This window comes from Prionailurus viverrinus, unplaced genomic scaffold (assembly GCF_022837055.1).
Source record: "Prionailurus viverrinus isolate Anna unplaced genomic scaffold, UM_Priviv_1.0 scaffold_45, whole genome shotgun sequence".
NCBI classification, from domain to species: Eukaryota; Metazoa; Chordata; class Mammalia; order Carnivora; family Felidae; genus Prionailurus; species Prionailurus viverrinus.
This window is the reverse complement of record NW_025927610.1, coordinates 141,824-164,614: the sequence shown is the minus strand read 5'-3', so window position 1 is coordinate 164,614 and position 22,791 is coordinate 141,824. Positions and strand designations below refer to the sequence as shown.

At 51.5% G+C, this 22,791-nt stretch overlaps 1 protein-coding gene across 1 annotated transcript in view; it reads right to left on the bottom strand.

Moving 5' to 3' along the window:
* Positions 1-22,791, bottom strand: part of SORCS2 (sortilin related VPS10 domain containing receptor 2) — a 271,676-nt gene that overhangs the window by 123,012 nt on the left and 125,873 nt on the right. The gene's annotated exons all lie outside the window — the stretch shown is intronic.

Here is a 22,791-nt window from a genome sequence, read left to right as displayed (position 1 = left end):
TACTGCACAGCGAGTGAATGAGTGAACGAATGAATGAACGAACCAACACGTGTCAGTCTCTGTGCCCGCTCCCTCCTCCTCCAGGGCCAGACCCCAGGCTAGCTCTTCACTGAAGGCACGTCCGACCCCAGTTTTCCAAGATGGGAGATGAAATGCCTTCACAGGGACTTCTCCACCCCGACGACGGTCGTGAGTCTGTGCACAAGGCAAGCCCGTGCAAATCCACAGACGAAGCCTCATTCTCACTGTCGTCGGCAGATTCCCAACTGGGTTTCCGGCTGGAGCTCCCTTTGCACCAAACCGACCCTGAATTCCCTGGAAAGCTGGTTCCTCGGGTGTTCCTCAAATGGGCAGCCGACCCCAGGCTCTGAGCCCAACAACCCCGGAGACACGGAGAGATTTCCACACACTCAGAGTCTAAGTTAAAATATATCCTTTCCTCCCAATAATAATAATAATAGTAATAGTAAAACAACCCAGAGTTGGTTCAGCATGTTCAATCGGCCGAAAGAAACCCAAGGCCAGCTTCACCCCAGACATTTCTCGGCTCAAAGCCAGCTCCAGCGTGACGGGTCGGCTGCTGAGAGAGGAGAAAGCGTGTTGGGGCCACAGGAGATGTTTTCACCAACAAGCCATTTTCTTCCTCAGGGAGACACAGCTGGGTGGCAGTCCCCACTGGAATGCCTGTTCCGCCCCCTCCCTGGGGAACCTGGGACAGAGGACAAAGGATGCTGGGAGCTGTCAGATTGACAGAGAAACTCTGTCCCCAGGGGCTCTGACAAGTCCTGCAGAGCCACTGTTTACAGTTAAAGAAATTGGTTTTAAAGGCCGATAAAGTGTTCTATTGTTACAGAGAGGCGATCCATCTGTACGTTGTTGTTGCTACTGAGGTGACAAATTGATTCTTTAAAAAAAAAACATCCCCGCACAGGCCCGGAGCTAGTCCTGCTGGCAGGAAGACAGCACAGGCCAGCCCTGCTCCACGAAGCCAGTTCGGGGGACAGGCCCCTCCCTCGGCAGGAAGGGAGGCACAGCGACAGTGATGGGAGGCACACAAACACGTCAGAGCCCAGCCTGCATCTCACCCTGTCCTGTCCTGTCCTTCCACCATGAGCACCAGCGTGGGGCCCTCGTAGAGGTGACTCCAGGCAGTGTGGGTCTCTATGGAAACCCCACGCTCAACCGCCTGGGCCCTCATCAACCCCATCGACCAAACACCTGACCGCTTGTCAGCCTCATGTCTAATCCTGACCATGATACCCCAACAGAAGGAGAAGTCCTAAGTGCGGGCTCCTGTCTGTCTCGTCACTGCGCCCCCAGGTCGGGGCTGGCACGTTCACTTGGGGGGTAAATGACAAAATGACCCGGCCGTGGCGGTGCCGGGGGGCGGGGGAGACCCAAGCTTAGCCTGGGGTCGCAGAGCTGCTGAGCGGGTGGCAACAAGGCTGTGGCCCAAAAATGACCTGAAACCCGTCAACCCGCCGCCTCTTCTAACACAGACCGGCCCCAAGATCTGGAAACCCCGCACCTGAGGGCTCCCGGTTCACCATCTAAGCAAGACCAGACTCATTTCACTGATGTTCTACCGAGGGGTTGCTGCCTCTGTTTGCATACCCCTCAGGACGGGGAGCTCACTCCCACCCGGGACAGCCGTGCCCATCTCTGAACGTCGGCGGCTGCCAAGGTTGATAGTTGTTCTTAATTTCCAGCCGGGCTCTGCTCCTCGACCCGCACGTGTCTGCCCTCGATTCCAGACAGACGCCCCGTAAGTCTGCGTCTGCCGTTTACTGGTTGACCGAGGTGGGGAGAGTTAGTTGACATCCCTGGGCCTCGGTGAACTCATCTTGTGACAGAGAAAACAAGGGTCCCTGCCCTGCAGGGCCGTCCCGAGGACTGAACACGTTCCTGTAGGTGCTCAGAGCTGGGCCTAGGGACTGGCATCCGTCCCAGAGGCCCCGTATCACACTGGCATTCCTTCCTTGCCTCCGGGAAGGGTGTTCAGGTTCTTGAGAATAACGTATTTCCAAGGTATATGTCCTCAGAGGATTGAAAACACATACTCCAAGGTGGGTGAGGAAGCCAGACACAGGGATTCCACAGGCAGATCCACAGAGAGGAAGGATCCAGAAGGCGGCCAAGCTGGCGGGAGGCGGGCTGGGAGGGGTGGCTCGTGGGTGCGGGCTCCTCTGGGGAGACGAGAATGTTCTGGCACGGAACAGAGGTGGGGGGGTCCAAACACGGAAGGTGCTACGTGTCACTGAATTGTTCGCTTTAAGACGCTTTATTTAATCTTATGCGAATGTCTCCTCCCTTGTACCAAAAAGGCTACCGCGTGGGGGGATGACGTTGACCTAAGTCTAGCCTTGCTTTCCGAGCAGAAGAAATACGTGGCAGTTAGGGGACGGCAGAGGAAGAAGGCGAAGACGAAAATAAAAACGCGATGCATTCACACAGTTTACTTTTAGAAAATTCGGACAGCAGGTTGACGTGCATGTGTTCGGCGGTCAGTTAGTCACGCGAGTTTGTTCCTGCCGTCTCCAACAGTCTTTGAAATCACCCCGTTCAGCGCTGGAAGACGCTGCCCTCGTGTGGATGCGCTGCAAACCATTTAACGCGGCCTGTGTTTAGCTCCGTGGCGGCTTTGCGATCAGAGCCTGACAAAAGCCGTCCCGTGCGGGAGTCCCCGCTGCCCACGCCCTCTCTGCCTGCGCAGGACGCGGGCTGCTTCCTCACCCACGGGGTGACCTACAAAGGAGGGAGGGAACAAAGAGCTGGCCACGGTCACCTGGGGGGTGGGGGAGGGCTGGAGGCTGAGAGGCGGGCGTGGTGGGTCCGGAGGGGTTGGAGGCAGGTAGAAGGCGTGGTCGGCAAGGCGGTCCGGGGAGGAGAGGAGCCCCCCCCCCCCCCCCCCGCCCCGTGGAGTCCGTCAGTCCCTCCCCTCTGTCCTGACAAACCTGAGCCCCAGCCCCCGAGGTGGAGAAGCCTGAGAGGCCATTTTACCAGCAGCAGGAGCAGGAGGGGGCAGTCAGTGTGGGCCTGGGTCTGCCGAACAGGCTGAAAAAGGGACCTCAAGTCCGTGCTGGGGACCCCAGGCAAGCGGCTCACTCGCCTGCCCTTTGTCGGATCTCCTGTCCCTCCACCATCTGGGGGAAGGAGGAGAGTCCGACTCTGTGAGCACCTCTGGCTGAGCCCCTCTGGTCTCCAAGGGCCGAAATGGCCCTGCTGAGTTTCACTTGCCTTTCGGGTTATTTTAGCTCCAAGGATGCTCTGGCCGGCTTTGGGGACATTAGCAGAAGAGCCAGGAGAGGGGTGGGGTGGGGCGCACACTACAGATCTTCCACTGCGAGAATGACGGGGGGGCCGCGGGGCTGTGAAGGAGGCCCTACTGTGTGTGTGCGGGCGGTGGGGGTCCGCCCTTACGTCAGGTTGTGAGGAGGGATTCTCCGGATAACACTACCGGTTTGGGCCTCGGAGAAGCTCCAGCTTCGTCCCGCGGCATTAGCTGATTTAGTCCCCGCCACAGCCCTGGGAGGTGGGAAGCGTCCTTCCCATCTCACAGATGCGGAAACAGGCGCAGAGAGGCGAAGTGACCTGCCCGAGGCCACACAGCGGTGGGTGCATGCGAGGCCACGTGGCCGCGATGCAGGGCCCTCACTGCGGAGAACAGCAGAAGTCTGCAGAAAGGGGGCCACCTGTTGCACTTTGAGTAGTTCTGGCACGCAAATCAGCTTTATGGCTCGTTTCCACAGTCTTCCCTGTGATGGGGAGAGGACATTGTGTGTGAGGAAGGGCCTGGGGGCTTTCTAATTGCCTGCAGTTATCCGGAAAGGCACAGGGAGGGAAACAGGAGAGAGGCTGAGCTGGTTTTCTTCCTTTTATTGCAGGGAAAAGAACAGGAACTGAGAAGGGGGCGCCCTTGGCTCTGAGCCCCTGGTTGGCCACTTACCTAGCTGTGACTGTCTCTGAGCCTCTGTCCCTTCATGGAGAAACGGGGACCAGAGGACGCCCAGCCCTGCCCTGCCCAGCTCCCGGGGTGGTTTTCAGAGCCTGGGCGCGCACGGGCCTCAGAACACGCGAAGATGTTTTCGGATTCAGAGGATTTTGTCCTTGAGGACAAGCAGGCCTGATTGGATTATTTTCCTTCACCTTCACATCCCGGGGCAGGCCTGAAGGCAATGTGGGCGGGTTTCATATGGTGGGAGCCTCCCACCAAGAAGCCCATTGTCCCCAGAGCATCCGTGCTCTCCCCGCCTGGGTTCTCCCACTTCCGGCGGCAGGGAGCCGGCTTCCCCCTGTTCCAGCAGCCTCTGTGTGCCCGCTCCTGCCCCAGGCCGCCCACCAGGGGCCTTGCCAGAGCGCTGACCGCCCTGATCCCGCCCGCACGAAGTGCTCTGTCCAGACCCTGCCCCCGCCTCCTGCGTTAGAGCCCCGTCCAGCCCACAGGTCCCATGGGCCGCATCAGCCTTTCCCAATCAGGGACAAAAGCTCCCCGTGAACATGTGACAGGGGCTGGGGGATCTGGTAAGCGACCACTGCAGCCTGGCAGGGGCGGATGGCACCCGAGGGGCAGGGCGTGCTGGGTGTGTGACTTGTCTTGACTTCTCTGAGACCAGAGCTGGAGGGCCTCATCAAGGAGACGGTCTGGCCGACACCACGTGACCGCACCAAAGGCAGAGACCATCCTGCCAGGGCCACGAGGAGGGCAGGGCGTCAGGGCTATGAAGACCCACCCCTCCCTCCTTCTGCTCTGGGTGATGCTCCTCTTTGTCCAACACGGGCACATAGAAACCTAGAAGAAAAAACCAGCATGGTGCCATGAATGGGCACAGCAGCCGAGTTGAAAGGAACATTACCCTCAGGACTCAGAGAAAGGCGCTCTCTCTGAAAAGGACTTAGCCCCGACACCTGAAGAAAACGTAAGGAAACCTGTCGCCGGCACTCTCACGAGGAGGTGAGAGGACACGGGCGTCCCGAGAGAAAGAGATGTGAGAGGCAGAGGTTACACACAGAGAAGGAATCGGGGATATGGCAGAAATCCCTCTGGAGCTTTCCCAGCAGGTAGCAGAAGACGGCCAATAAGTAGAACTCACAGGAGGGGGAAGAAGAGTGGCCTCGGAGATGAGAGCACAGGGACCTAGCCTCAAAACGGCTAGATGTTCCCAAGGAGGGGGCACAAGCGCGACAGAGCGATGATCAGAGGCACAGAATGAAATCTGCACAGAAGCGGCCCAGCACGCCCCACACGGAGTCCCGTCGGCCCCGCCTGGTGCAGATGTCTACCGACAAGGAGAGAGAAAATCAGGCAGAACGGACCAACAACCTGACTGGCAGAAGGCACCTCCCTGATGCTAAATATTAGGCAAACAGAGCATCGCCTCCCAGCAGTTTGAGAAGAAAGAGGGTGGCTCAGAAATTCTGGATACGGTCAGGGTGCGGTCCGACCGTGGGGGAGTCAGAAAATGATCCCAGGGGCTCCTGGGTGGCTCAGTCGGTTGAGTGTCCGACTCCGGCTCAGGTCACGGTCTCACGGTTCGTGAGTTCGAGCCCCGCGTCGGGCTCGCTGCTGTCGGTGCAGAGCCCGCTTTGGAACTTCTGTCGCTCCCTCTCTCTCTGCTCCTCCCCTGCTCTCTCTCCCTCTTAAAAATAAATAAGCATTAAAAAAATAATAATAATTCATGAATGCAAGGCCAACACCCCCGGCCAGAAAAAACGGACTCTGTCCCCATTTCTGCTACAGAAGCTTTCACTGTATTACCCTCACCCTCGTGCTCAAGACCAGCCTTTGAGGACGTATCCCAGCCAAGTGAGTGAAGAATTGTGACCACTAAGCAAGAGCGGGACAGACGCATCCAACGGCGGCAAGAGGCCGGCGCGCGCAGGAGGCCACGACCGCAGCAGATGTGATTATAAACACTGAGCACGCTACAGCTCGCTCTCGAGCACAGAGACCTCGGATACGAGAGTAGTAATTTAATGCCCGCGGTCCATGAATTGTGTCTATGACACCCGGAGGAGGGAGGACACGTAGGACCCGGTCCACTGACGTTCCTGCTGCTGGCTTTGGAGGTCAGCAGCCCCGGGATGGCAGCAGACGGGAGCCAGGAGAAACGAACAAGCACCCGAAGCAGAAGGGAGGGCCCCCTTTGTCTCCGGGAGCTGGGAGGGGGGCCAGGATGATGTTCCTCCTCTGGCTGCTGTGACAGCAGTCTCCCCTCCCTCGCGCTGGCCCGGACCCTCCCTTAGAAGTCCGGTGGCTTTGAGGTGCCAGGCAGAAACGCAGACCACACGAGAGGTGACAATTCGGCCAGGTGTCGTTTTCCCCAAGGGAGCCCATGCCCCCACATCAGGAGGCGTTTTGCGGGGAGACCGAGAGCCTTCACTCCCATTGTGTCTGTTTCCTGCTCAAGAAAACACGGCCCGACGGGGACGTTACAGGCTTCAGTTTTATACGATTGTCTCAGATCTTGCCTTTCCTGCTTCCCTCTCTCCTTCTCATCCACCCCACGAAGCAATTGGAGGGCCTGTTACATACCAGGCCATGACGCTCTCATCGCCTCCCTGGCGGTGTGGGCATGCCGAGCAACCCACTGGCACCAACGTTCACAACGGGATATTTACCGCCACCTCCCTTCATGTTTTGCAACGTGCTGTCCTTACTTTGACATCCCCTAGTGCCTCGCATCAGCATCTATAAACAGAGCCCACGTAATTAGGCTAATGACATCGATTTTCTCAGTTCAACTGGGTAATGGCAACGTTTATCCCACTTTGGAAATCTCACACAGTCTGTTGCGGGCTGCAGAATCATGATGCCCTTGGTACCCTGCCTGCGAACCTACCCAGACTCAGATTTACTCCCCGTAGCCGAGCCCACTTTGGTTTCTCCCTGGGGTTGGGCAGAGGAGGCAAGGGCGTGACCGCCTTGGCTCCTTTTGGGTCTACTGTGGAGGCGGCCACATTCTGTGTCGCGGGACTGGCAGGGGGACCGACCTGTCACACGCAAGAACCTGAACTGTCCCCATTTCTGTCTCTGTACAACCTTGAGCACGTCCCTTATGACTTCCAGATCTCAGTTTTGCCTCCTGTAAGATGAGAGGGGCACCAGCGATCGTCTGAGCTCCTTTCTAGGACCAACTGCCCGTTCAGTATCTCCTTTAGCTCGCTATGGCACAGAAGCCCTGTGTTCTCCGTACCGTGTCTCAGCTCCCAAAGCACGAGCCCTGCTGGACACAGACGCGGCTGCAGCGACTGGAGACCATGCCTCCAGGGTCCCTAAGTCTCCGTTTTATCTGCGCCCCCTCCGAGCCTGCACCGGGCACCCCCAGCATTCTCATTCTTGCCCATTCTCTTGTCATTGGCAACCAGGAATTCACATTCCTTCTTATCAGTGACACTTATTGGCTACTGTTAACAACAACAGCTGATTCAACCGGCGTTTACGGCACACCGGCTACATGACGGACACGATGTTAGGAGGTGGCACGTGGGGTGAAGCCAGAGATGCTGCGGTAACACAGCACTTGGCCGGGTCAGAGTCTGCAGACCACGTCCACAGACACTCTCTCAGTCCTGAGCGTCTAGCCTCTGGAACGGGTCTTCTGAACCCTATTTTACGGACGAAGAGACTAAGACAATGAGGGTAAGGGCTACACAGGAGACACAGCACAGCAGAGACTGAATCCAGGCCCTCCAGCCCCAGAGCCGAGGCTGAAAGTGACATCAACCCCATTGGAGCTTCTGGGTGCAAAGAGACCTGACCTGGGGATGAGGCCTGGGTCGTAGCCCCACTTGGTCATTGTGTGGTTAGGTGACCTGGGCAGACTGAGTCTCGGAGAACAGAGGGGCATTGGGATGCGTGACCCTCAGGGTCTCATCCGGAGCAAGCCACCCATGATGCCTGTCCCCTCTCCAAGGCACACTCTCTGGAGGCACCCCTCGCGTCATGGGAAAAGGAAGACTCTGAACACCAGGAAGGATCTAAGGTGGGGTCGAAACGGTGACGAGCAGGTGTGCTGGCCCTTTCTGCAAGCCCTGTACCTTCCCGCAAAGGAAGCTGCACCCAGGGCTGATCTGGGCAGAGCCCTCTGTGGGAACTGCCAGACTTGGTAAGTTTGCCAAGGTCCCCAGGAACCTGCAGGCAATCATCCTCATGTCAAAACACGTGTATCGAGCACCTGCTAAGTGACAGGTCCTGGAGCCACAGCCCATCCACACGCAACAATGAGCCCAGAGTGGATGGGGACCTGCCATCGGTGGGGTGGGGGTGAGGTGGGATGAAGGTGGCAGTGATCTGCTGGGCCACTTTGACTGCATTTTGGCCAAAACCATGGCTGTCATTGTTAATAGAACTTCCTGGCCCAGGTAGTGGGTTTTCAGTGCATGGGGGCATTCGAGTAGAGGCTGCACATTCTCCTGCTGGATGAGGCATGCTCATGGAAGGGGGCTGGAAGGCATCCACATTGCCTGAGGGTCCCCCAATCTCAGGCTTCTGTGATCCTTTCATTTTTAACACACTTCTTTTTGACAATGGCTTCTAAAAGCCAGCTAGATGTCCAACTCCCTGGCGATGGGTACGTAAACTGTGATAGATACACGGCTTATTTAAACACTGTGTGTAAAAGCTGCAGGAGGCAGTGTGGTGCAATGGCAAGATCACGACCTTTGTCATCAGACACCCATGCATTCAAAACCATCTCTGCCCCTTACTGAGCTGTGTGATCGTGGGCAGCTTACTTAGCCTCTCTGAGCTTCAGTTTCAACATCTGCAAAGTTGGAGATGAGAGCACTCTCATCTCAAAGTCCTCTTGCACATGAGAATTAATGTCTGGAATACCTTCATATTATGCTACGAACACATACGTCCCCAATAAATGGTAGCTAACTACACAAATGGCTACATTATCGTTAACTGAATCACAGACTATTTGAAGCCATCAAAATGTTCACAACGCATTCTTAATAATGTGGGAGAATACTTCAGCGATGCAAATTAAGAGTATAAAAGTGTCTCAACTATGTAAGAAAAATCCATAGAAAAAAGACAAGGAAATACATCAGGACATTACAAGAGACCGTCTCTAGATGGCGGATATACAGATAGCACTATCTTTCAGTGTTTGGGCTCTCTATAGTTAGCAAGCATTACCATAGAGGTGGAATCCGGGACTCGGGTTCTGGGCAGGACTCTGGCAGCAGGAGTCCGTAGTGGGCACAGGAGGGCCAGGCTGGAGCTCCCAAGGGCACCGACCAAGTGGCCAGGGAGGCTCATCTGGTCAGCACCACGGACAGCGTTCAGGAAAGCCAAGGTCCTGGTTTGCATGGGGGCTCCTGTCCTGCGGGGTTTGGGGGGGTCACAAAACGACCAGGTCCAGCTACTATCAGGCAGGTTCCTGTATCTTCAAAACTGGTTCTCCTCTACCTCAGATGTCACACCAGCCAAGAAGATGACAAACGCCTTGTTTCTTTAGGACAGGGTCTGCCCTGACTTGTTCTAACAAAGTTACCGTAACATACGCCATCTGGCGAACAGCGGCCCATGCTGCCAGAATTCCTATTTCCTCGGACCCTTGTCGAACTGGATTCTTGTTGCTATCTCAGTTTTTGGCCCATGTAAGAAGCAAAAGAGGTGCCTGCTTGTTTGGTTTGCTTTTCATTAAGAGGCTGAACATCTTTTTTCCTATGCTTCATAAAATTTGTATCAGAATTTGCTATTTTTCTGTATGTTGTTTGTTAAGTGTCTTTTTCCTTTTTCCCTTAAAAAATTCTTCTTGGGGCACTTAGGTGGCTCAGTCGGTTGTGTCCAACTCTTAGTTTCAGTTCAGGTCATGATCTCACGGTTCGTGGGTTTGAGCCCCACGTCGGGCTCTGTGGTGACAGTGCAGAGCCTGCTTGGGATTCTCTCTCTCTCCCTCTCTTTCTGCCCCTCCCCTTCTCTCTCTCTCTCTCCCTCTCTCTCTCAAAAAAAAGGTAAACATTAAAAAAATTCTCCTTGTAACTTTTTTTTAAAGTTAAGTATATATGAAAGCCAAAAGGCTTTTGTGTCAGACAGATCTGGGTTCAATTCTCAGGTCTAGCTGGAAATATTTGGGTACAACCCAACATATAGTTATTACTGTAACTTGGGAGTGGTCTCCGATCATTCTGCACCTCCTAAAATCGAGATGGGCCTTCTGGCCCTCGCATCTCTAACTTCTGTACAATTCAGGAAGTTCTTCCTACTCAGGATCCAGGATTCCTACCCTTGGCATGCTTGGCTCTCTGCTCCAGACATGGTCCCAACCCTTCCCACATCTCCCCGGGCCCCACTGCTATGTGGGAGCATCTGCTGTTGCCCGAAATAGCTCCCAAACAGGTAGACAGCAAAGAGTGTCAGTTCCTCCCTGAGACTTCCTAGGGGAAAAATTTCAAACATCAAGAAATAATTTTGTAAAGAAGTAGGTTATTATGCAAAGCAATTTCTACCAGCTAAAAAAAGTATTGCTTGTCTATTTGTATAGAAAATGACAAGTTAATGTGCCATGAATTGGAAGGCTTTGCATTAAGCCTGGGCTTTGACTGCACAGCCAGCCGGGTGAACCGGTTTAACCAAACACCCATTTACGTACCTTCGTAAGCACACGCATCTGATTGCATGGTCCCTCCTCCTTGCCTCTGCTCACCCTCTTCGCTCTGTCTGGACTCACGCCAGTCTGCCCTCCCACGAACAAATCGCACCCAGCTCTTAACTATTAGCATAGCTGCTTCTCTCCAAGGAAACCCTCCTGGATCCTTACAGGTAGAAGAGATCTTTACCCACAATCTCCCGGCACTTTGTGTCTCTGGGTTCTGGGAATCCCAGACATCCACCGGTTTGTCTCCTCCACTAGAAGGCGAGCTCCCCAAGACAGGCCTCACTCACCTCTGCATACTCAGTGCTTCACACAAGCCCAGGGCAGACCAGGTGCTCATCAAAGTGTGTCCTATTGAGGGGCCCCTGGGGGGATCAGGCGGTTAAGCGTCCGACCCTTGATTTCGGCTCAGGTCATGATCTCACGGCTCCTGACTTCAAGCCCTGCATCAGGCTCTGCGCTGACAGTGCCCCTCCCCCACTTGGGATCCTCTCTCTCTCCCCCTCTCTCTCTGCCTCTCCCCCACTTGGAATTCTCTCTCCCTGCCCCTCCCCCACTTGGGATTCTCTCTTTTTCCCTCTCTCTGCCCCTCCCCCATGCATGCACACGTGAGCTTGTACATGTGCACTCTCTCTCTCTCTCAAAGTAAATAAATAAATAAACTTTTTTAAAAAGTGCATTCTGTTGAGATCCAACATGACGTAGAAGACGTATTGAGAAGCATGGTCCGTATCTTACTGGTCCTGGGGGCCTCGGGAATACTTGAGGCCATCCTAAAAGACAGTGGGATCTAAGAGGGCAGCCTGGGGAGCTCAAAAGAATCAAGGCCAGTGTTCTAATTCCGGCTCCTCCACAGATAAGTTATGCGGGCAAAATGTGTTCCCTGGGTCTCAGCTTCCCCCGCTATCCCATGGGGCTAACAACGCCCACTCCCAGGTGTCGTGAGGACGTCGTGAAATTACATATGTGTATGCGTGTGGGTGTGGAGGTGGCCTAGCCAAAGCGTGTGGAGTTTTCTATGCACTTGGTGTATGGCCACTATTATAAAAATTTTTTAAAAATCATAATGCAAGGGAACAATAAAGACACCCATGCATCATCACTCGTGCGTGGGAAAAATAAAGAAAGATAAAGGGAAGCTCCTCCCTGAGGGAGCACGAACACACGTGATACAGTCTGGGGCCCAGGGGCACCCCTGGGGTACAGGTGGGTTTGCATTCAGGGCAGCTGGGAAGGGGACATGTGGACACGTTCAGGCTTCATAAGAACTGAAATCACAACCATCGAGTCCCTCATTCATTCACTCGTTGCACCGTGGGAGAGATACAGAGACTTGTGTGTGGCTGGAACAGAAACCCGTCAGTCTCAAAGAGCCCTGATATCCGCCCGCAGCCAGACTTCAGAATCAGCAAGGAGTTAACTTAGGGGTGAGGTGGGCTCGCATCCAGGAAGCAGAGATGCCAGGGCTAATTCACCAACATGTCACAGAAAGCATAAAATCGAGTAGGATTCCAGGACTGGGGAAACCTGGAGACCAGATATTCTGATTGTTCCATTTTACAGATGGCGAAACTGAGTCCCAGAGAGCTTACACGCCTTGTCCAAAGTCATCAGTCATGGAGCTGGGACCCAGGTGGCTTCTGAGGGGTCCAGCGCTCTTTGTCAGCTTTCTGTGACCTGAGACACACTTCAGAGGTACAGGAACTAAACCCTCCCTGAGTATATAATCAAAACGAAGAAAACTCATCAACTGGCTCAGGCTTAGCAGGACAAATTGACTGGAAGGAATCATGGCGGACACTTTGGTTGTGATTCACAAGGGCAGACACGAGCTCCTGGCAGTTTAGTAGAAAAACTCTGAAAATACCTCAGATCATAGTCCTTTTCAAAGTGCTTTAGTGCTTTAGCCCTTACCTTGTCTGACCACTTGACTTCACCTGTCTGCCCACCAGAAAGCTAACACCAGAAATTGGAAGGCACCATCTTTGGGGTACCCTGTCGCCTCCTCTTTCCCTTTCCCGCTCTGGACAAACCAAGATCTCCCACCAGCTGAAGTGCACGTCCTCGACTTAGTCTGCTTGCCACAGCGGCTGGGGTCTCTCCAGGGCAGAAAGCCAACTCCACCGGCCCCTGCCTCAGCCTCTCCTCGCTGGACTCCAACAGACAAGGCAAACGGACCGCTAGAAGAGCACATGGGTGAAATTTCATATGAATCCCCACAGCTCTCGGAAGACAGGTGCGATGAGCCCCATCCACAAACAGAGCTGAGTAGCTGCGGGCTCTCAGGTGGGCACCCGCTCCCCTGGCACAGTCCCCGCCCGCACCACACCTGGGCCAGCTCTGTGTACCCACACCCCCTGCCCAGCCCCCATAGCCTCTTGACTCTGCATCCTCCAGCTGTCCACAACAGTCTCAACGCCTTGCCTTGATGTTCTGGGACCTTCCTTTCTCACAGTAGCTCCATTTTCCCGATTCTGCGCTTTCTTTCCACCTTCCACCTCCATGCCTTGCAGATGCGCCTGCTGTCACTGCTATCTAGATAACAGCTCTTGAAACATAAGTTTTTGGATCTTTTTCCAGCCAACTCCTATTTATCCCTCAATGCCCAGCAGAAATGTCACCTCCGAGGTCAGACACCCACAAGGGGAGCACAGCCCTTCCTCACTGACATAGCGCTCGGCACCCAGTAGGCACCCAACGGCTGTTCTTATCTGATTGGCTCGTTCCTACTGCTTTCTTTTGCTAAATACAAGGAGATGCTAATATTCGTTGTCTCTTAAAAAGGTCTTTAAAAAATGATTACTGGAAGTAAGCTCATATTTTTAGAATGAAATTACTCACTAATAGATCCCTACTGGCTTATTACTGTGTGTAGGCAACCAAATCCTCCCCACGACCCACGGGGCCAGGAAACGAGGTTTCCCTTTGCCACGACAGCATTTTGGCTGAGCGGGTGGCTTTGGGCAGAAGGGGGAGGCCGCTGGTGTGGAGCTCTCTGGCAACATCAATTCTGCTTTCTAGGGAGAATATTCTGACGCCGGAGTTCACCTCCGTCCTTTCAACTTGCCACATCCTGACACACAGCTGTGCACCAGTCATTAAAATCGTGTTTGTTCATTGAGATGTGACTCCCCCCTCAACCCAGAAATGTGACAGTCTTCACTTCATCAATTCACGAACCAATGGAGCTTTTCAAAAAACTAATTTCTTAATTATGAACTCGGATCATTCATTTGTCAAATTACCGAACAGAAGCAGAGACATCAAATAATTTATTCCTCATCCCCTCCCTAAACACCTCCCTGGTCAAACGCGGACTCCAGCTTGACTCCGCAAAGAAAAGGAAAAACAAGGGTGGCACGGATTCACCTTCCCAATTACTACGCGTAAACACTCGGGTTAATTCTGAGGCCTTGGACATCCAAGGAGCGAGAAGTGCGCCATCCAATCTGGCGGAGGCTAGCTGGGCACCTGAAACGCACCAGAGAGACTGAGGAGCCACACTTTTAATTTAACTTAATTATAATTAAGTCCACTTTCATTGTAAAGACCACTTAATTCGCATATTGGAAAACTTAAGCATCTTTGGAACAACTTGGGCATGTGGGTCATCCACTCTCCCAACTGTAAGTTTCATGCACTCTAAACATCGATCAAATACTTCCAATGATATTTTAGTGGCTGAGAAATTGAGATGTGCTGTGAGACCCAAATATAAACTGGATTTCAGAGATTTGGTATGAGAGTAGAGTGTAAAGGATCTCACTGGTAATTTTACTTCAATTATTTGTCGACACTGAAGGAGTTCAGAGCAAGTCTCCCCCAAACGTGCCTCTTTAGCATGCAGACTATTTTGAGCTGAAGGCAATTGAGACCCTGTGGGCTCAAGAGAAATGTTTTGCCCCTCCCTTAACTACCTAGAAGAATCTAAATTGAGGATTCTTCCCAGAATGAGAGTTATTACAGAGATAAATATATCTGAGGGACCCATCTGCGTGGCAGGGCAAACATCGAATGACCAGCCACCTGCCCCTTACCACCCTGAGAATCGCCCTCCTCCCCTTTGCAGCCCAGGGCCCCATCCTACTCCTTAGCTCAGGATGGCACAGATACCTTATTTTACCTTTCTGTCTTGGAGCCTCTCATGTGTGAGGGGTTCCCGAATGTATAAAATTAAATTTGATTTTTTTTTCTGTTAATCTGTCTCATGTCAACTTAATTCTTAGGCCAGCCGGAAGAACCTTTGAAGGGTTGAGTAAATTTTTTCCTCCCCTACAGCCAGCCTGGAGCCCTGGCGTGCTGGGGGCCACTCACCCAGAAGCTGCTGCAGTAAAAACAGCCTGGACCTCTGACAGCTGATAAAGGTAAGAACTACTGGGTCTCCTGGGTCTCCTGGGTCTCTACCTTCAGAGTCCAGAGGAAGCAGCGTGGGGAGGGTCCTTTTCATCCTTTTCGAAATTTAGAGTAACGGAAAATATTGATGGAACTAGCTCCTGGGGCTTAGTGACTCTAGTATTTGGTCTGAGTACTCACAGTTCTTATCCCTCCTTCCCCCCCCCCCCCCCCCCCCAGAAATGGCCATTATTTCTGTCTGCTGTGTTGTTCTATGTCCTGAGAGCTCGGCTTTTTGGCCAGTGAGGACACTGTCTCTGGTCTGCCAGCCAGAGGATGTGTACTGGCACACATCTAATGGGCAGCCCAAACGGGCTGTGGATCTGACGGTCTTCGTCCGACTGGGCCAGCTCTCAGGGGAGTTTGTCATAAGAGATCCTGGTCCATAAAAAGCTGTTGTCGTCTTTAACCTTCACTGTCAGTGCTGGAAAAATCCTATCCCGGGAGCACCTGCCCGGTGCCACAGATTAGCAGATCTGTGACTGGAGGCATCACATTTTCATCGGAGACCACAGCCACGTTACCACCTATGCAACAAAGTCCTTTGCTTCCTAAGACTGATTTTTGGGAAGGAACTTTTTGGGTCATGGGGGCTGTATCATCTGCACCCACTCCACGGACGCCACCTGCATCCATGGTAAAGATATATTCTAAGCCTGGAAGGTTACCTCCAGGTCATTCCATGAAAAGGCTTATTGATTTGAATCACTATTGACAGATCCCACTCATCAATGGCCAGACGACAGATCCTCTGAATTGGCCATATTTGAGAGAAGAAAAAAAGATTAGAGAGCTCTCATCTTAAACCATTTATTGGCACCTGTAGAGAGACCAAATTAAAAAGAGGACACAAGGAAATATAATGACTACCCTGAGGGACTCCCTTAACACCATGAAAGAACAGAAATTAGACTTTGAACAAAAACGAAATTCAACATAAATTCCCCTACCCATACCCGGCCCCAGAGGCCTGTTTCGGTTTCCTTTTTTTTTTTTTTTTTCTTACAAGATTTACAGAGAGTTCTGCAGCCTAGCCTCCAGGCCTAGCCCACATGGGTTACTCCTGTACATGCTGAAAGCCAGGAAGGGGCTTAGGGGAAACACGGGGACAGGCAGGAGGACTCACAGTGCTGGGCTCTGTCATCAGGCTCCACCAACTTCTGGCCTTCCTATGCAATGTCCTTTGCAGATATATCCTAGATCCCCACCGAAAGAATACATTTCCCCGGGACAGCAGCAGATCTTTGCAGGAGGTTCTACCAAATTTAGAGAAGACTGAGAAAGACCACCTTCCTTCCTCCAGAGGAAATACATGACCAGAATTTCCCTTAGGCTTTCTTACACATGACCAGATGATGCCCAGGAGCTGACAGAAGAGGAAAATAAAATTTCACGATGCCCCTTCTTTTCCAAATCTAGAGCCAATGGTTACTGATCCTTCCTTTCCCAGGGACAGCTATTGCCTTCCCGATGGTCTCGCTTTGCATCCTGAGAACGTGGCTTGGTCTCTGCCTGCCTTGGACATGCAGGTTGCTGGCTCTTTCTTTTGGCTACCTTTGGGAATGACTCTGGATCTTGGGAAGGTGGCATCCTTGGGAAGGTCTCTCTTTGGGGACCCCTCCTATGCCCAAAGGGGAGGGAGGGGTTACTTAACACTGTCAGAATATTTACTGTTTGTCCCAGCTGAAAACGGGCAGGATATTTAGAATATATATTTTTTAAGTAGCTCTGTAGTTAAAAGTTGGCTAGATTAGAAGCTGATATTCAGAACCTGATAAGAATTTTTTTTAAGGCTTTCTCCCCCAAGTTAAAATTAGAGCTATGTACCCAGAAGGAAAAGAAGCAAATTGAAGATAATTGGGTGGGGAGATCAACCCACGATGTCATTTAAGTTTGTAACATAAGGGATTCCTTAATGGATTGAAGGCAACTGTCCTTATCTTACAAATCTTAGCAAAGCTAAAAGTACAGCCTCATAAATAATTCAAAGACCTTTAACCTGCCCTTTTTATCAATCCTCAAACCCTCCCTCCTTATCCCAAAAGACTTAAAAGTATTGTCCTTGGGAATCCAAAGCCCTTCTTGGAGAAACTTAGCTACTTTCTCTGTGCCTTTGTGATAGGGATTTTCTACTCACATCTTCTCTAGCGCCTAGGAGCCATTCTTTGGAAAACAGACTTTATGGGGTGCCTGGGTGGTTCAGTCAGTTAAGTGTCTGACTTCGGCTCAGGTCGTGATCTCATGGTTTGTGAGTTCGAGCCCCGCGTCTGGCTCTGTGCTGACAGCTCAGAGCCTGGTGCCTGCTTTGGATTATGTCTCCCCCTCTCTCTCTGCCCCTCCCCTGCTCTCTCTCTCTCTCTCTCTCTCTCTCTCCTCTCAAATAAATAAATAAACATTTACAAAATTGAAAAACAAACTTTAGGGAGCGATTTCTCATCAGAAAAGAGAGACAGAGACAGACACAGGGAAAGAGGAAGTCTTTGGAAATTGGGCAAATGAACACAACTTATGCACATACATTAGAAAGTACAAGATCTCTGCACCTGTTCATGTACATCTATACCCATGTGTTGTGGGTGTGTGAGAGTTTCCTACTTCTGGGTTGCACTACCAAAATTAATTTGTAAAAGAACTCTACAGAGTTGGTCTGGGACACGATCTTATATGGCTTGTCTGTTCTTATGCTCTCAGAAATCATAAAAAATGAACCCAAATGTTCTCCAAGTTCATGTGATCTAGGATTAATCTTTAATAAATAAAACCTACTTGGAGCGTGTTGATGTAATGAAACAGGCATGCCTTTAGAGTCCTTGGCGTTAAATACAATCCTTTTATGCTATTCAGCTTTATTCAGAGTAAGATAAGCTCTTGTTACGTCTGTTACAGGACCTGCCAGCAAGAAAGACAACTGAAGGCTACTGCTTAGCTCTTTAACACTTAATAAAATTTTCATGAGTCATCAAAACAAACCCGTTGAGAATGAGTATGTTGAATAGACACACATAAGATAAAAAAAAAAATCTTTAGGCAAATTTCTAAAAGTTTCCCCAAATCTTTTTGGTCACCTAAAACTTCGAATTTTGCTCTTAAGTTTATGATAAGTTAAATCCATTGAATATCCAGATCGATCCCAAATAAGAGAAAATACAGAAACGTTCATTGCTAAAGAAGAATTTAAACCACCAGGAATCAAAAGGGAAACATCTCTGTGTGCAGAGAACGGGATGTGTGTTTCTGGTAGGAAAAGGTAGGAGGAATAAAAATGCATTTTGCTGTGGTTGAGGCAAAAGAAAGTAATTCTGTCCTAAAGTGAATCTGGTTATTTAAAAAGGGAAAAGACAGAACCAAGTTTGAATGCAAAACGGTTGTACAAGTCTTGTGGAAAAGGAATCTTTGGAAAGGGATTTCAGGCATGCTCAGGACTGGCAAAGACAGGAATTACTTTAATTAAGTCAATGAGCTTTAATCCCCAAAGTACACTGGGTGCAAGGCCACAATTTGGTTCCTCTGGAGGCTGTTCAATGTTCAGTCTGAAGATTCCTTATGAAAAGTTCCAGCAAAACAGATTTAAAAAGAGCCTGTGTGGTCGATCACCATTCTTGCTGCACTTACGCCAATCATCAGGCCAAGTTTGTTTCAAACCAGGCCTACTTTGCACACAAATTCGTCTTCATTTGGTTATCTTTGGTGGAAACGAGGGCGATTTTAGAGAGAAAAACTGTCTCAATAACATACCGTTTTGGATACTAGAGGATCCTGGTTCTGAGGAATGGTCTCTGTGGGTTTGCTCTTTGCCTATAAACTGGACTAGATCCTGAATTCTTTTGATTTCCTCAGACAACTTCCCATGACTCTCCAAAATAACATTTTCAATCCTCTCTCATCCCTTTGACTTGGAATCACGAGAACTGCCCTCTTCCCCGAGGCCCTGCAAACTGCAGCGAGGTGGCCTGATGTAAACTTGACCAGAATCGCTGTAACAGACGTGTTTAGACAACCTTCAGGCGTGTTGTGCGTGAGCCACTGAGAAGGGCCACCAGGAATATTCAAACCGCAAACCATGAAAATCACCAGATGGCCACCGCCTGCCCTCCCTCCATCGGGGGATGCTTTGAGCCTGGCGTCCAGAAATCCCACTGGCAGCACCCAAGATACTGGGTTTGGAACTTGCTCCATTAACCTGTGTTTTTCTTTGGTTTCCGTAGGAATACCTCTTACTAATTGCCTGACTGTACAATACAGGCCTCACTTTGGGAGCCCACCTGCAAAGCCGTTTCCTAAAATTAGTCACACCAGCTTGACTGACCTGCCCTATTCTCAGGACTGAGGCTGGTTAACAAGGTAAGCAGCAATCTACCAACTCAGCTTCTGGACCATGAAACTTCTTTAACGTCCCAAAGGCTCAGCTGAAGGGGTTCAGAGCAAGTCTCCCCCAAACGTGCCTATTTAGCACATGGACTATTTTGAGCTGAAGGCAATTGAGACCCTGTGGGCTCACAAGAAACATTTTGCCCCTCCCTTAACTACCTAGAAGAATCTAAATTGAGGCTCTTTCCCAGCATGAGAGTTATTACAGAGACAAATATATCTGAGGGACCCGTCTGTGTGGCAGGGCAAACATCGAATGACCAGACACCTGCCCCTTACTGCCCTGAGAATCGCCCTCCTCCCCTTTGCAGCCCCAGACCCCCATCCTACTCCTTAGCTCAGGATGGCACAGATACCTCATTTTACCTTTCTGTCTTGGAGCCTCTTATGTGTGTGAGGTTCCCGAACGTATGAAGTTAAATTTGATTTTCTTCTGTTGATCTGTCTCATGTCAATTTAATTCTTAGACCAGGTGGAAGAACCGGAATGATAGAGGAAAATGTTTCCTCCCCCACGACGTAATATTGCATTAAATAAAATATACTGTTGAGGGGCGCCTGGGTGGCTCAGTCGGTTAAGCGCCCAACTTCAGCTCAGGTCATGATCTCACAGCTCGTGAGTTCGAGCCCCACATCAGGCTCATTGCTGTCAGTGCAGAGCCTGCTTCAGATGCTCTGTCCCACTCCCGCCCCATCCCTCCCCTGCTCACGTGCATGCTCGCTCGCTCTCTCTCTCTCTCTCCCTCCCTCTCAAAAATAAATAAAAATTTAAATATATATATATTTGGGCGTGGCTTTTAAGAAACTTGACATTATGTATGTGTTTACATGCTATTTCTATAGACTGAGCCAGCCTAGAACTTATGGGGAAAGCTGCATGACGATCTTTTCACAGACACTTCATTTCACAAGAGGGTGACTATGGCAGACTTCAGGGGCTATTGCCCTCTCCTACGGTCTCCGTCTCTCCTGGTCCTCTTCCCCATGGTCACCCCCGCTATGGTCTCCTGCCACCAGCCCCAGCACGCTTACTGTGTGATGTCACAATGGAGAACCCTCATCTTCTGTGTCACTGCCACCTTCACTTGAAGGTCAGACCACAGGAACTGAAGCTTCTGGAATGGGCAAGGCAGGAGGCCGAAGGCAGAAAAGGAGCCACCCACAGTCAGGTCAGTAGGTGGTGGTGGTTTCTCCACTGGGTAAGGGGTGATGTTCAGATGAGATGAGCCAGCAGACATGAAAGCCTTTTAGGATTCACTCAAGACCTTGCTGAGGACAGCCAACACCAGCATGGACATTTCCATGGATTCAGTCAAGGAAGCTACATGTTCTGCTGCCAATGTGGGCTGACCTTTAAGGGTCCTGCCCTGGGGGAGAAGGCTCACTCAGCTTCCTCGGTGAGTGGCCTGCTTCCCTCCCTCCCCCTTCCCTGTCCCTCTCTAATAAGCACAGCCCCATCTGCTGCCTGGCCAGCATTCTGTGTAACATGCATGCGTCAGAAACCAGAAGACCTGTCAGAGGACCAACTGCAGGGTGGAGGAGAGCAGACCTGCATCTCACTCTTAAAGACTCACATACAAACAACTCCCCACTCTCTAAGCGAAGATGTGCATTTGGCTCTAAACACAGCAAGCTCACGCTGTCCTTCCCAGGGAGGGGCCCTCGTCTCACCCCATGTCTTCGATGGTGAAGCAGGTCATCAAGGTCACCGTGGGAAGAAGGGGGGCGCAGACACAGGACAGAGCCCGCCCCATGGGGCTCACACACAAGTAAGCTGATTTCCCAAAGCGACAGGTGCTTTGAAGAAAAGGAAGCAAAGGAAAAGAGAAGTCTTGGGGGAGAGGAGGTGTGCCATTTTGGACAGCTTGGCCATGGAGGGAGGCCTGGAGGATCTCTGGGACAGAGTGACCTGGGAAGACAGGCTGGGGCAGTGGGAGCAAGGCTGGTGCTTCCCAGGAACAGCCAGGAGGCAGGCGGGATGCAATGAGGGTGCAGAGCACGGCCTTGGGGGCCAGAACAGTAGTTTGAAATCCATTCTATGTGTGTGTTACCATGAAGAGGCCAAGAGTCTGCAGCCTGGCAGGGGCCCCGACTTGGAACCTCCTGTGGATGCTCTGCGTGAGGTTCCCTTTGTCCCTCAAATTCCTCGAAGCTGAGCAGGAGCTATTTGCTCTGAAAAGGGAGCAAACTGCCTTCACCTACTTACTGGCTAGATGGACACGGCACCTGCAGTGGCCAAGGTCTTGCCACTGTGACCTGCTGACATTCACCGGCCAAGGGGTGTCCCTGGAGCAGTTGCCTTTAGAAAGACAACACCCTTCAAGAAGAAACTTCTCTAATGGGAGGGGGCGTGGCCACCGAGATCTTGAGAACCTGCTGATGGGTGAGCCGTGAGTGTCTCAGAGGCAAGGTGTTTTCAAGAGCTGTTGAACTTGAACATGAATTATGAATTTCTCTGCTCCCAAAAGACACAAGTTCCAAATGGGAACTGGAGGCAGGCTGTTATCACATGTATGCTACTCGGCTTGTTTTCGAAAAGAGTCAACACATACAACTCGTCCCTTCCGATCAAGAGCTGCTCTAATAATAAGTGAGGAAATCCTTCCTTTCCCAAGTGATGTCGATTCTGGAGGCAGTACCCCGACAATGGATGTTTGGCGATATTTCCAGTGTTATGGCACATGGGTCACTTACGAGATCTCTCAAATGTGCAGAACTTTAATTCTGGAATATAAAAACTTCTAGCTTGTTTTAAAATCTTCTAGGGGCACCCGGGTGGCTCCGTGGGTTAAGCATCCGACTTCGGCTCAGGTCATGAGCTCACCCTTTGTGAGTTCAAGCCCACATCGGGCTCTGAGCTGACAGCTCAGAGCCTGGAGCCTGCTTCCATTCTGTGTCTCCGTCTCTCTTTGCCTCTCCCCTGCTTGCTCTCTGTCTCTCTCTCCCTCAAAAATAAATAAACATTAAAAAAACCCTTTTAAATCTTCTAAAGGGGTTCCATATGTGTTTTTAGCCCATTTGTTAAAAATATGAAAAATGCAATGCCTTTCGGTGAACTTGATGTTCAGCGGGAAACGCGGATGTGGACCCCTGCTCTGCTCCAGGGGAAACACCACTCAGCTGTCCCCCGATGGAGGGACTGCTGCCCTTCTCACTGCCAGCTGTGAGAGAGGATGCCCCATCCCCTCTGCCTCCACCCATCCAGGCTGCAGTCACCAGACAGGCATGCATGGGGCCACTTAGGGCAAGCTCTGGGGACCAACCGTGATCCAGACCAGCACAGACCCTGCTCTTGGGGAGCAAACGGGCTGGAGGAGGACACAGAAGACAGTCTTACTGACCCATCAAGAGATAGAGTGCCACGGTGGCCCATGAGAGCATGTAGGGCCCTGCATGCTGGTCAGGCCCAGAAGGCTGCCTGGAGG